Source organism: Neodiprion virginianus, chromosome 6 (genome assembly GCF_021901495.1).
Source record: "Neodiprion virginianus isolate iyNeoVirg1 chromosome 6, iyNeoVirg1.1, whole genome shotgun sequence".
Taxonomy (NCBI): domain Eukaryota; kingdom Metazoa; phylum Arthropoda; class Insecta; order Hymenoptera; family Diprionidae; genus Neodiprion; species Neodiprion virginianus.
In genome coordinates this window covers 25,077,003-25,091,344 of record NC_060882.1, presented here as the reverse complement: position 1 = coordinate 25,091,344, position 14,342 = coordinate 25,077,003, and positions in this window count along the sequence as shown.

Genomic DNA, 14,342 nt, shown 5'->3' with positions numbered 1-14,342 from the left:
GAGGGGCGAAAGGGGTTGCAGGGCTGGGCGAAACCCACCGCAGCGAGACCGCCCCGCTCTACTACGGCGCTGAGAGTAGTAATGGAATTGCAAATCCGACGACATTACATGCCTCTTGGCAACTTGTGATTTCACGCCGGCTCCCTCGCTGCTCCTCCTCTCCTCTCCTCTCCTCTCCTCTCTCGCCCTCTTCGCTCAACGAGGACAGGAATTAACCAGACCCGCACTCGCCGCTGATGCGCCACCAGTGTTCGAGTCTGGATCGTACGGAAGACCTTAGGCTAAACCTTGGAAGCCTCGTCCTACCACCTAAAAGATACGACGCTACCTTCGACCGTTGCCGGTGAGTGGGCGTACCGAATTATCGCTGTTTATACTCCTCGTGCAGCCGCAATAACCGCGATATTCGTGAAGAGTCGCTTCTTTCTTTCGCAGCCTCAGAGCTTATTCGAGGCGACAAGCGCATTGTTTCGAGAGGATGGAACAGCTGGGCGAAAATAAAAGCGGAAAGCGACATCTGAAAGAAGCGAATAAAGAAGAGAGATAGGAATGTTTACTTTTATCTTTCTCGATCACGTGACCAGGGATGCGGTCGCTTCGAAGTTTCTGATGGTATAAACAAGGTTGTGGGGGATGTCGGTCCATTAGATTGTTTGGAGATAAAATTTATACGTCATCCTTTCTAGACTCTCCAACCTTTCAAATCCCTTCGTTTTCAACCCCGTGATGAAAGATTCGATAGAACAAAGCGTTGTTTCTGTTTTTTTTTTTTCATTTTATTTTTTTTTTCTTTTTACTCTTACACTATCGACATCTTCATTCTTGACGGTGAGTTGGAGAGAAATTGGAAAATAGAGGGAGAATTATTCGTATAGTTGTATTACGAATGGATTTAATTGTAACGTAATAAAAGTTGTCGCCTTTTTTTTCGGACAATCGGTTCGACGGTAAAAAATCATCCTGAGAAATGACGGACCCGAGGTTTCGTTTCATTCGATAAATACGGTTCGTGACTGGGGACGAGCAGATTAATATTGGACCAAGATATTGAAAAACAAAGTTTCCTTTCCTCTAACTCTTGAGTAAAGTTACTTCTACATCTTACCGGCAATAATAACTTTTCCTGCAGGCTTTGTTTTTCCCCGGGATGCCGACCTAGAAGCGCAGGAACCTTCGAAGCTTTCTTCGAATAAGTCACATCGTCTCCGCAGGTAGCTCATAGCTGTACGGATTCGCATCATGTGTTGCATGCGGGTATAGATGTAGCGAAAAGCGGACAGACTTAAGCTTTCAGAATTTCCCTCTCTGCCTTTTGCGTCTCCTACCAAAGGGAAATTGAAAATCTTTTTACGCGTACATTTTTCAATATAATCTACGACGTTGAATATACTTCGTATATTAAAGGTATTGGTATGTATGTGCAACTTTTTTATTCAAATTAATAACAAATGGCGACATGGCGCATACAAGTAGCGAACGACCGTGTTTTTAATCCGGTGGCGCAGATACTTCGGTCAATTTTTATCCGATCGACTTGAAACCTTGACAAAATCTTAAAATCTTGCTTAACTATTAAAGCTCGTCGCTAGATTTTTCAGTTGCATCCGCAAATGTTTTTTATAAATATCGTGTTACAATTTTGTGATCGGAATATGAAAACTTTTGTTCATAATCGTGTATATTTGGACAAAAATTTTTTTTCTCAACATTAGGGCTACGAGCTCGAATCTAAAAAGATCGAACCTTCGAGTGGTTCAAGTTCAAAGTCATTCGCTATAACTTATAGACGCCGTAACGCCATTTTCTTATTAATTTCAATGATAAAGTTCTGAAATATTCTTGAAGCTATAAATAACGGAGCCCTGAAACTCAAATTCCTGCAAGTGTCTTAATTTTTTTTTTTTTTTTATAATCCTAAAAATAGGTATAATTTCAGACCGCCAAGTTACAGTCGCCCTCCCCTAAAGGGGAAATATTGTTCCGAGATCACGAGGAAACTAATTACTAAAATAATTGTACCACGTCGTTACGACCTATATAATTTTCCCCAGGCATTTGAATACCACAGACCGTACAGTTTTCATTTCTATTGACAGACCGGCTCTGTCGCGTTATAGGCATCGCGCGAACATCAAAATAGCATTAGGCATCGCGATGTGCCTACATTATTCATTAATCAACGCACGTTTTACTTTGACGAGAGTCGCGCGTCAACCGATCGATAACACCGCGACCTTCGAGTATCGATGAAAAGCGTATCGGTACGTTGTACAATTGTACCCTTTCCATTACACGTCCGGGCCCTTACAAAGCAGCCCCGCCCACTTCCAGCCGCCTCAATCGTCGTAATATGCTTTCCGGACAACTTTCCACTTATCGGAGTAGCAGCTTTTCCTCTCGAGGCTTTCTCCCTGTTCCCTCTAAGAAAGAGAACGAGGATCGAACAAGAAAAAAGAAAGCTCAGCGGTCAATCATCCGTTCTCTGAAAGGTCGTACGACCGTTTGGTTTTCAAAGCCAGTTTTCTGCGTCGAAATGAGAAGAAAGAATAGAAAAAAAAAAAATAAATAAAAAAATCAACTGCAATTATTTCGAAACATTGATCGTGGAGGGTCGCGAATATTCGACCCTGCCAAACTGCGAGTACGAGGGGGAAGCCCTTAAGCCATCGGATTCGTATCACATGCACTTTATCCTCCGGCGGATAGTCGCGGCGGGGCGCGATGCTACTTTGAATACATCGTGCCGTGACACGGCGCCTTGGTGAACTTGAAAATTTGATATTTCTCCATTCCGATTCTAGAGAGCAAATCGCATCTGTATGTGCGCTTCGAGTCTAGTCTGAACTCTCCGCTCTGCATATGGAGACCTCTCACGGTAGGTACGTATGATATCGTACCAAATCCACTTTTCTCCCCGAATTGCCAACGTTTTGAATACGTACTCCACATACTTCTCCGTGATCATACGTATTGTTGTTATTATTTCCTTCAATTTATTTTCCTCACGAGGAGATATGCCGGTTCGTAGTCCTTTTTCTCTGTCATACATATATGTATATTATATCTCTCTGCCCTTATTATAATACTTGTACGTATACCTACACCGACATGCGATAAAAATAAGAATATCGAGCGAGTAAGTATGTAACAAAGAAACAAAGTTTGCGATTCGATGAAAATTTCACGCAGGTGAAAAAGCTGCGAAATACGTATTTTTTTATAACCCTTCCAAAATACCTAGCAGCTATTTTCTCTTGTTCGCGAAAACTTTTCTCACCCCTTCCATTTCCGTTCGACAGTACGAGACAATAACTGAAGATATTAAGCGTTGATTCATATCTGAGGCAAGAGAAAACTTTGTAAACTTTATTTTATTATTAAATCATGAACTTTACGCTCGAGTTCGCCAGGTTTCCATCCGTTCCGTTGCACGCGTACATGTAAAACGGAAACGCTTGCCAATGAAAATTACAATAGATTATTCAATGTTTCGCGAGTAGGTCACACACACACGCACGCGTTATGCTACCTCTACATAAGCGAAGCCCGGGTCGCTCTTGGGGCATTAATAAATTCAAGAAACTATTAAAATCGTTGGGTAAATTAATTAATTAAGCTCTCAGGGCGCGCGTAAGCCTCGGCGTTATTCGTTACTGCAACAGCAGGAGGTTGGATTTAGCACTTCGTCGTCAACTCAACGAGGTGTATGTATTATATACATAGAGTGTATAAATCTAGACGGTATAGAGGGTGTCTTGGAACCTTTCTGCGATTAAATGAGCACGGATCATGCCTCGTTTCGAAGTAAGTGTGATCCTTACTTCGGGATTAACTTTTACGTTATGGCGGAACGGAGACGACGCCGCGTCGGGACGCGGGCGCGAGCTTTGCTGAGAAAAGTCTCGGGGGCGGTTTTAGAAAAACTCTGGTGCGTGGCGTAGCAGGGCTGAAATGACGAGGGTGAATCTAACGCGGTTCGATTCTCGACAACCAATTGACAAATTAGGGGAAATTCAATGTAAAATAGCGAAATTAGCACACCCGCTAGAATTAGTCGTCCTCGGATTTCGACCTGGAACCCCCGTCGAAGCGGAGCTTTATGAAGCTAATATTTCTCAATGTTTTTCGCAGGGTTCTAATTAATTTATAACATTCAGTGAGAAACTTTTTAATTGAGCTCTTTTCACGTCGTGTCATGTTATATATATATATGTATAGAGCCTTACTGCTTCCAGCCTGCAGCTCTAGTTTCAATTTCACCTTCTCTCCTCTCTCCTCAGTTTCTTCGCCAATTTTTCCCCACGTTTCAAATTACACCCTCTTCAAAGCCTCTCTCAGTCAGCCCAGCCACGCCATTCTCTCGAACTGGGCTCCCACCTTTTTCCCGATCTTCGTGGCAAAAAATTGAATCGTCCTTGCCGAGCCGACGTGCAGGGCAAAAGACTTCATTTCTAATTCTTTTACTTTTTTTTTATCACGTGTAATTGATTTATTTCCTTGAATATAATTTGCCGATTTGCCCAAGGACGTTGCCGTTTGTATTTCTGATCATACGATCAGTGATTGGTTTAGTCGTGCTCGAGTATGACACGATTTGTCTCCGATTTTTTTATTTTTTTCTCCATTCTTTGTTCTTTCTATAAGAGATAACGCGTTTGAAACTTACTCGAGGAATCTCTCTGCACCGAATATACACACAGACGAGTTGAAACGGAGCCCTACAGAGGTTCGCTACTCGACCCTGTAATTCACATTTAATGGCGGTTAGGCATATAATACCACCGAAATTAATTTTCACCTCACAATACGACGGTACAGTGTATCCCTAATTGAAAATACGACCGTAGCTATGATTATCATGGTCGAACTTGAACCCGCCGTGAATGACGCTGTAGAGATTTCGGTGTCGACCATAATTAAACAGATTTCACTGTGCTTACATGTCGCCGGGAGCACGGAAAAGCTCATTTCTTCAGCCGGCGCTTTTACCCTATCCTCAACAATCCACGGCGGTAAATTTTCGGCACACGCTTTTTTCCCCGAGTACGCTCGTGTCTCACACCAAGAAAAAAACCCGTCTAGATCCTTTTAACCAGAAATAGCTAGAAGCATTTTTATATTTATATCCGGGTGAGAATGTTAATATAATTTTCTTACCGCGCCGCCTTTTTTTTTTTTTTTTTACACGACCGTTGGGGAAACTCGGTCGTCGAGTACTCAGTTTACAATCATTCGAGGAGGACCGAATCCTTTCTTAAAACTCTTGCGACATTTCGCTGCGTTCCCTTTTCCTCGACATATCAAGCCTCAGTTTTTATGTCCTGTTTCCGTCCACGTTGTTGTTTCGTTTGCTTCTCGATACACTTGGAATGAGAGAATAAAAATTGAAAAAAGTGAACAAGTATATCCCAGCCATCGGCTGAATGGATACAGAAAAATAATGAACGTGTATTTTGTACAGGTATAGAGTGTTTTCAGCCGAGTTTTACACCAGATTCCCAGCCACGGTGTCAAATCCTCTCTCGGCTCCGTTAAGCTCTTGCGGTCCTAACGCGCGGAGTCAAATTTTCGAAACTGGAGACCCGCCGGAGAAAGGAGACGCTTGGGAATTCGTTAAATGTGTATATATAGGCATGTACACGTATACGTACATGCATTTCTCGAATGTTTTCAACCTCTTCGTCCTTTTATTCATCCGAGATGCTGGGCTGGCGTCGAAGGGGGGTTGGGGTCAGGTTCGGGGGCGGGGGCGGGGGATGGCTCCCTGGAGGGTAGCTAGCAGTTCGCTCGCGTCCCTCTTGTTATCGGTGCGGCGGCGTTATATACCTTCGAGACTGGAGACACTCAGGACTCCGATGCCGAAGTCAGCACGTCGTGGAAGATTAAGCTCTTTAAAGCTCTCGGGCGCGCGTTACCGTGCAGGCACCGCCGGAAATAACGCTGGAGTTTACTGTCTCGATCGGCAGGAGAATGAACGATCGGTTCCGAGGAACGATACCGAAAAATTTCACCCTCTGCTCTGGCCGGATATAACTTAACGGGTATAATCGGCTCGCTTTTCCTCTCCATTATCACTCCTCCGCTCCATCAAATCCTGATCCTTATAGTACCCGAGGTAAGATCAAACAGATGCGATGGTTCAGACCTTGGATAAGTTCCCAAAGTCTTCAACATTTGTTTTTGAATTTGAAAATAATTTCACCATTTTTTTTTTTTTTCAGCATTTCACACCCACGCTGATTGCTGATTGTCTCGCGACTTCTTCGACCTACCGCGGAGACCCAACACGCTGGATATTTGGAACGTTCAGTTTTTACTCCATCTGAGAATCACACAAATCGGTGAGAAGTTGATAACTTTTTCAAACATTCATTCTGCACATATAACCACACGGATTTTCAGTCTTAAATATTTTTTGTTCGTCTCGGCTAGCAGCGATCCTTCTCGAAACGTATACTGTAGACTTCGTTATACCGCGGCTCGTTATTTCAATCCAGACTTTTGCCTACCTATAGAAGAACGTCACGAGATACTTTCTTTTTGATGTTCCACGAGTTTGACGTCTACTTTTGATTTGTTCCACTTATGTGAGCAGAGACCCTTGAATTTTGGAATATCCTTCTACAATTTCAGTCCCCAATTGGCTGGCTTAGGTATCAACAAAAAACTTTTATACGATATTTTTTTATGACTTATCCTCCGTTGTTATTGACTTGAAAATATTTACCAGGCAAAAAATACATTTTCTTAGGATGAATACGTAAATAGTATTTGCGTACTTTTTTTCCATTCGTTATATTCTTACCGGAAGAGAATTTTCACGGTCTGTTTGAAATTTGTGTATTTTTTTAAATTCTCCAAGTATCCATTGGAAGAATTCTGTTCAGTATTCACGCTATTTTTTACACTTGTATAAGCGCGAAGGACACACGCGTGTTAAAATTGCAATTTTCCTAACCTATGTATGATTCAAATCAATTTGTACTAAAAAACAAACATGCAATAAGGGAAACCCGCTACGGGGTTGGAAGAATGGAGGAAGAAGAATTAAAAAAAAAACATCAAATCGCTCAACACGGGGGCAGAATGAACGAAAACCAGATATAGTTTGTCAATACGGATGTACGTGCGAATAGTACTTATTTTTAAAATGAAAAACCGAAACAAACAAGATCAAACGGCTGTATCAAGTTTATTGATCTCAGTTTTGTTTTTTCCCCGCAATAAACTCGGAATTGGAATCCTAATGAAACGTCAACAATAATCCGCTCAATCTAGTAGAGAATTTTTTGGAACTGCGAAACTGTCGTCCCGGGCGCGGTTCCGATCAAATCCACGATCCTTAACAATGTCGCTGCGATCCTCTTCCGTTCAACTCACGTTGAGGATCGAGTCGGTCCGAGAGCAGCTATCATCGGAAGGAGATCCGATTTTCGACGACGGATCTTTCCCAAATTACTCAAGCAGGTCTTTTGGCATAACTCGTGTATAAGACAGGAACTATTCCCGGCAAATTCCCGATTCTCGATCGCGGGCGATCCAGGTCACCGGAGTTGTTTAACCTACGTTTAATCATTCACGCCGGGCGGATTGAAGCAATTCGGAGCATCGGTGCAGGGGAAAAATAGAAGAACTAAAAGCGGCTGGCAGGTAAAACGATATATCCGGCTTTCCGGGAATTTCGGATATACGTAGGTTGGAAAAAAAGGCCGATGCTCGTGCAATCAGGACGGATATATTCGCGCGTCAAACCCCGTTCCTGGATTCTCTCCGGCCGGCGCGATAACTCCGGAAACCGTATCACGGATAAATAATGATTTCCGTCCCGAAGGACCGGCCGCGCCTGATTTTTACCACTAAAAGCACGATGCATGGACGCTACTCCGAAGGCGAACCGCGACTCGCTCCGTTGAGCTCCTTTCATATTATTCAGAGCTTCCACCCCGTCTTGCTGACGACCTCAAAAGACTGAACCGTCCAGCAATGAATTCACATCAGTATTGGCCATTCGAAATTCTTTTGAGGCAGTCCACCGATCCACACTGATTCTTGCTCCAAATTGACGAATTTTTTTCCAAAACCAAAAAAAACCGTGTCGCTTTTCTTGCCGAGTCGGTAAAATGAAGAGCTTCAAGAGATTGCGACATTCGGCTATCGGAATCCGTGACGACAGTGATCATCGACCACTCGGTCAACGAGTAATTAGCGATCGCTGCGCACGTCTCACAAGGGAGGCATAATTCCAAGTCGATCTCTGCGATTTGATTTCTTTTATGATATGTTATAGTGGACTAAAAACTAAGCGACATGTATTTTTTTTTTATCTGTCATTAAACACTTTAACGTAATGAAACCTCCAAATTGGGGCATGTCAAGGAGCGATTTGACAGTTTCACCCGCAATAATACAATATTTTTTAACCAATTCAACTGGCAAAGTTTTCTCATAACGAGAAATGACAAATCTAATTTTTCCATTAAAAAAAAAACTGCCAAGTCGCCTCTTGACAGGCCTTACTTTGAAGGGTGGTTTTCACTGCCTTATAGTATTTAAAGACTGTTAAAAAAAATAAGTGACGCTTAGTTTTTAGTCCACAATAACATATTAAAAAGGAAATAAAATCGGAGAGATCGACCGGGGATATTACACCTTTTCTGTCAGTCCATACTTTGAGCTGCCAGTCATAGTTTCTTTGCCGTCAGCGGGTCTCTGGTGAATATTATCTGCTACAGGGTAAAAAGCGTGCAGATATACACGTGTGGGTACACAGGTACGATACATAAGTTTTCCAATGGACTGTCAGTAGTCGGAGGCGGGAAGATCAGACCGTGCATCAGTTCACGCTTCGATGGTCAAAAATCAAGCTCAAAGCTAAAGAGACGCTTTTGTGTCTCGTCACTCTTTTGTCCCATCGTCTGCTACTTCGAATCCTCCCTCCTCCCCTCCTCGTCCTTTTCTGGTTCACCTCTGGTGTTCTCCGCGCTTTGCTCGCCCCCCGTCACCCGTCACCCTTTAACCAGTGTCACCATCAGACAGTGTAGGTGATCCGAACAGTTTTCCAGATTTCCAAGAAGACTCTCCGCTGGTAAGTCTGTAGTTCGAGGTCGTGGCGCGTCATTGAGTGTAATACGAGCTGTACGCCTCTTCGAAATTTAAAAAAGTACTTTTAATTACTCTTGAGGAAAATAATTCTCAACGTTCGGCAAAGAGATGATACTAATTACCAAATAGAAACACCGGAGTAATCGAGAATTGCGGCCTTGCGGTATAATATCACTCGGCCGACGAGGGGCTTTGTCTCGTTCACGTTAGGCTTCGAAAAGGAAAAAGAAGCGGGAAAAAAGCTGGGGGACGAAACGACTGAACGAGAACAAGAAGCCCAGGTGGAGGGTAACGACGGCTCTTTCCGCGCACCAATAAACCACCAAAGGACCGGGAGTATAACGGTATTTAAGTGGATTTTTCTCGTTGGTTCTAATTTGACGGAGGGAAACTCTGAACTCTGACCGCTCCGTGCACGTATGGTGTGCGATTCGTGTAACTTGTTCGAGGCCGTGAGCTTGATGTAATTTCTATTCTGCTGTTCGGCGCGGACGCGCAGATTAACCCTGCGTTGGCCATGTGCTTTTTTGTACACACCGTTGGCTAACAGGTACGAATTCGTCCATAGCTATTTTTTAATACTAAAAGCAAGCAAATACCTCCTCAACCATTCACATACTTATTGTGAGGTACCTTTTTGATATTCCGACATTTGGACTAAGGAAATATTTAGCTATTCGGTAATTACAAATTAATATTAAGAATAAGAAATCGAGTAGAGCGAGCATTTAGGAGAAAGCAGACTGGACGAATTCGTACACGATGGCCATCGGAGGATTAACGAGACTCTGGAGCCGTTGCCTGTGCATCTAATTCCAAATGTAAAATCGAAATTAATAATAGTTGATTGAAAACTTACGTCAAGCAAAGCTTAGCTGCCAAATGCGAGTGCAGCGAATTCCGATGGATGGAGCGTGGCTGCTGAGCAACTGTACGAACCACATCCACCAAAACCCGCGCCTTGCTTGCGTTGATAAATGACTTTGGCTTAGAACACTAATGGCGACTGAAGCTTCGGGAGGTTTTTATTTTCTCTATTTTTTTTTTTGTCATTTTTTTCCCTTCCTTCTGCAACCCAGTGACGACCGCTCAGAAATAAAGGCTGCTCTCGTGGATGAGTGATGTTAGCAACCCCAGGTGTGTGTCGAATCGGCTCTTAAATCACACCGCGTGTTCGCGGGGTGAAAAAAATGTTCATAGATCGTACACTTTTTCTTTTGCTTCCATTTTTTTTTTTTCGCATTCCGTGTTCGATTTTGTTTCCACAGTTTTTCTTCCAGTTCGTACTCATTTCTTTGTATCTCGTATACATATAATGACCGTGAACGTTTGTTTAAATCACGGAATGTGGAGTTGAGAATAAAAAGAAAGGAAAAACGGAACCCAAGTCACATTTTATCCCAAGTTTCGGTCAAACAAACGTGACCGATGCGTATATAGGTATGCCTGTAATCACGCGAGACACTCGAATCTGAGAATCGATTGCTCTTTCGGAAGAAATCGAGCTTGCGAAAAATGTGTGAATCAAATAAGGCGTGTCGCCGAAAGGTAATCGGACCTCGTTATTCGTGAATTTTCAGACATAACTTTGGGACAGAAATCGATAATCTCGAATTGTCAGATGCCGCTGAAGCGAAGCGAGCTTTCAAACTTTTGATCACCGCATCCAGAGTAGGTACCCGTATACACACGTTCGACAGTCTCCGGGTTTGTCAGTCTGCGGGAAGCGAGCGGAGAGTCTCCCCTTGTTATGCAGTGCAGTTTCCCTCCCCGAAACTTTCCCGTTTACAATAATTATCGCGTACGTGGCTTGTAATTCTCTCTGTAGTTTGTCTCAGAGTTCCCGGTAATTGTCAGCCGGGTATTAAAATGGATTGACCACCGACGTCGGGGTGCAGCTTAGGGGTCGAGGATCGATGCGGTGGATGCGAATGCGCCTCGCTGTCAGCGTGTCGTGTTCGGATTTCAGCCGCAACGACTCGAGTTTCGCCTCGCCTATTCCGCACCTTCACAATATCTGAACGCGCATCTATCTTCCGCTAGGTCGAGGACAATAATTCGGTAAAACACAGGGCCAAACTTTTGACTTATGGAGCTGCGCGGTATTCGCTGCAGGACAGCGCGTTCTGACGTTTATTGCCAAAGTTGAATGTACGGGTGTTGCCACAGGCGGGGAAAAGAAGAGTTACATTTTGTTATACCTCTGCATCGTTCCTGCGTTTTACCGTTCGCTAAAAAATATGCCGCAGTTTCGAGAGTTGGACGAAGAAACACTCGAGAGCCTTCTTAGAAGAAATTCCCACAAACGCCGAGTCGCGTAATTACAGGGGCAGCTATTTTCATCCTAACTCGGATATTCAAATTCCCTTCTTGATTCTTACGTCATGCTTGCTGTTTTACACCCGGTGACGGGGTAAGTCGGGTCGAGTCAGGGGAGATTCAAATAACGGTATATACAAGGGACCGTTGAGGCGTGCCGTGAAACGACTACAGGGATACCGATGCAAAGTGGTTTCGGCGAGAGGGTAAAATGGGTAAGTAATCGCGGGGCGAGTAAACGCCGGAGAGAGAGAGAGAGAGAGAGAGAGAGAGAGAGAGAGAGAGAGAGAGAGAGAGAGAGAGAGAGAGGGAGAGAGAGAGCTAAAATTGTTCGATCAACGAGTGGAAGTAACGCGGATTGATAACCCGGTGGGAAAACGTCTGAGGGAAATAGTTCTCGGCGGGTTATGGGGGGTGGAATAAGCAAAGTAAATGGGGGCGGGCGCCACTCAGACGAGCTCGACACACGACGCGTCGGGTGACGAAAAGGATATTAGAATGGTTCGGCGAAAGGGAATGAGAGGGGGAAAGAGATAAAGAGCGAGAGAGGGAGAGAGAGAGAGAGACCGCAAAATATTAAAATGATAAATCATACCTCGGATACTCTAGCCATTCGTGTTCCAACCGTGGCGCAGAGCTCCGGTTGTTTACGGCGATGGATGTCCGCGGAAAATAGTTAAAGGAAGTAAAAGATGGCCGGGATACTCTCGCCTCTCAAAGCTCTCCGGATCGCGCGTTATACTCGCAGGCACGTATCGTCGACTCTGGTTGTGCGGGCGATTTGCGGACAGCGTAAGAGGCGTTTCATCGTACCGCTGCACCACGTTTTACCCGCAGGATAAACGCCGCTGGGGGATGTAGTGTAGCTGCTGACTTTTCTTCCCGCTTGCTAGCTGTTTCTCCGGATTCTTTCACCCTCCTCGAGACATTGGCTCTTTCACCGCTTTATACTCACCCCTCGGCGGTGAATTACAATTCGAGACTCTGCCTTGGACAACTCGATTTCTGAGACTGATTCGTGCCTCATATTTTTCTACTTTTACCATCATCGCAGGAACATCCGTGGTTGCAGGTGTTCGGATAATATCGGGCTCGGTGCACTAGAGATAATCAACGACGACTCGGTCACGCGCTCGTCTCGTCCTGATTCAAGCTCGAGTTTCATTCCGGGTGAGTGTTCCGTTTACAAACCGTTATAGCTCTGGAAACGGTGTGATAAGTTCAGAAAGCAATTGTTCGCACCGAAGAATACGACTGCGATCCGTGATTGCTTTCCGTTACGAAATGCGGCAGACCCGCGTGATAAAAACGTTACGTTCCAGTTCCACGACGCTTGGAAAAACAGTCGGAATTTTGAGGTCCGTCCGTTGAAATACGGTGGATTCGTTTTCGCACTCGGCAAGACGAAACCGCACCTAATTTTCGCCTACTTACTCCGACCCCTCGTTACGGAACTTCGTTGCTCCCGCAGGCCGCAGTTCTGAAGTTTAGAGCTTCGCGTCGAGCAGTTTTGCGGCTTGAAATACGAGGAATAAAGTGATTCGGGAGTTTTCACTTCGGGAATCGCGTGCCGTTGGATAATTGAAATTGAAAAACTGCTATATCTGTTCGGCATCGCACAGCATCCGTGACGAGAAAAGATGAATAATCTTCAAGGTCTACGTCGAACGGCGATTCGTGAATTCGTCTCTCACGCCCAGGCTGCGGCCCGGCACTTAATTCCCCGGTAATATCAGTTCAGCGACGCGATACGGCGTCCCCGTGGAACAGCTGTTGGATCGAGTCGATTTAGCACCAGGGTGAGAATTTGAGGGTATTCCAGGCCGGCGGTGTCCGCATTCAACGTATGCGCGCACAGCCGAGCGTCGGGCTTTCGGAAAGTTTGAACTCGGCGATCTGGTCTCTGGGGCTTCTGCACCGTCCGTTCTCCACCCTAATTACAGTGCAGGTTCACGGCCACGAAGTTTCAAGTGCCCATGAGGCGGTGCTCTTCCAAATCGAAAAGTTTTCACCTCGAGGAGGAGGAGGAGCGCCTTTGGTCGAGGCACTTCGCACCGCAAGTATGTTATACGTCCATGTACCGTCGTCGCGGAGAACCCTCTGTATAATGCATGCAGGTACATACCTACCCGTGTGTCTGTTCGAATGTTTGCGGCACGGTTAGTTTGCGATTTTAGTGCGAGTTGGGGGCGCCGAGCCACCGACTGTCAAAACATTGCTGTTTCTCAGTCCGTTAGACCCGCACCCTGACCCATATTTCTCGGGTGGCGGGAGGAGTCGGAAAATTTCGAGATCTCGTCCTCCCGTGGCTGCAAGCACTTCACGTGCGGGTCTTTTCTTCCCGGTATTCCTCTTTCAATCCCTTCTCTTCTCTTGGCTGGCCACTCGACGCTGCCGTGGGACAAGATGAATTCATATTGCGGAGGTAATGGCAGCAAAGTTTTCCACCCGCAACGATATTGGTTACCGAGCTTCGCGGTCCCCTCCTTCAGTTGCTGTTGTCGGAACGTATAGCCTGCCTCTAGCATGCGGAAATTCTCGTATATCGTCCGCGTTGTTTTCAATCCCATGCGCTCAAACGGAGGAAAATAATACAGAAGATTTGTCAACGTTTGAAACAATTCTCCGACCTACGGAAAACTGCACGATCTCGGGTCAATTTTCTTCCTGCAATCATTCTCCGCGGCTTTTCGCAAGTTAAGGGTTGTGACGTCGAGTGAATATTTCCGGTCGCCACATGGAGACTCGGTATATCCACCGTTCTTTACTCAAGAGTGCAATTTAACATTAAAGAACACATCGGCGAAACGATCCACTTCGATTAGCGTTGTTTTCGAGACTCGTTGAAATATTTTCCATTGCCTGACAAGTTTCTGAAAGGACGTTTCGTACCGCGGTATTAACAGTGCACCGTAACTGGG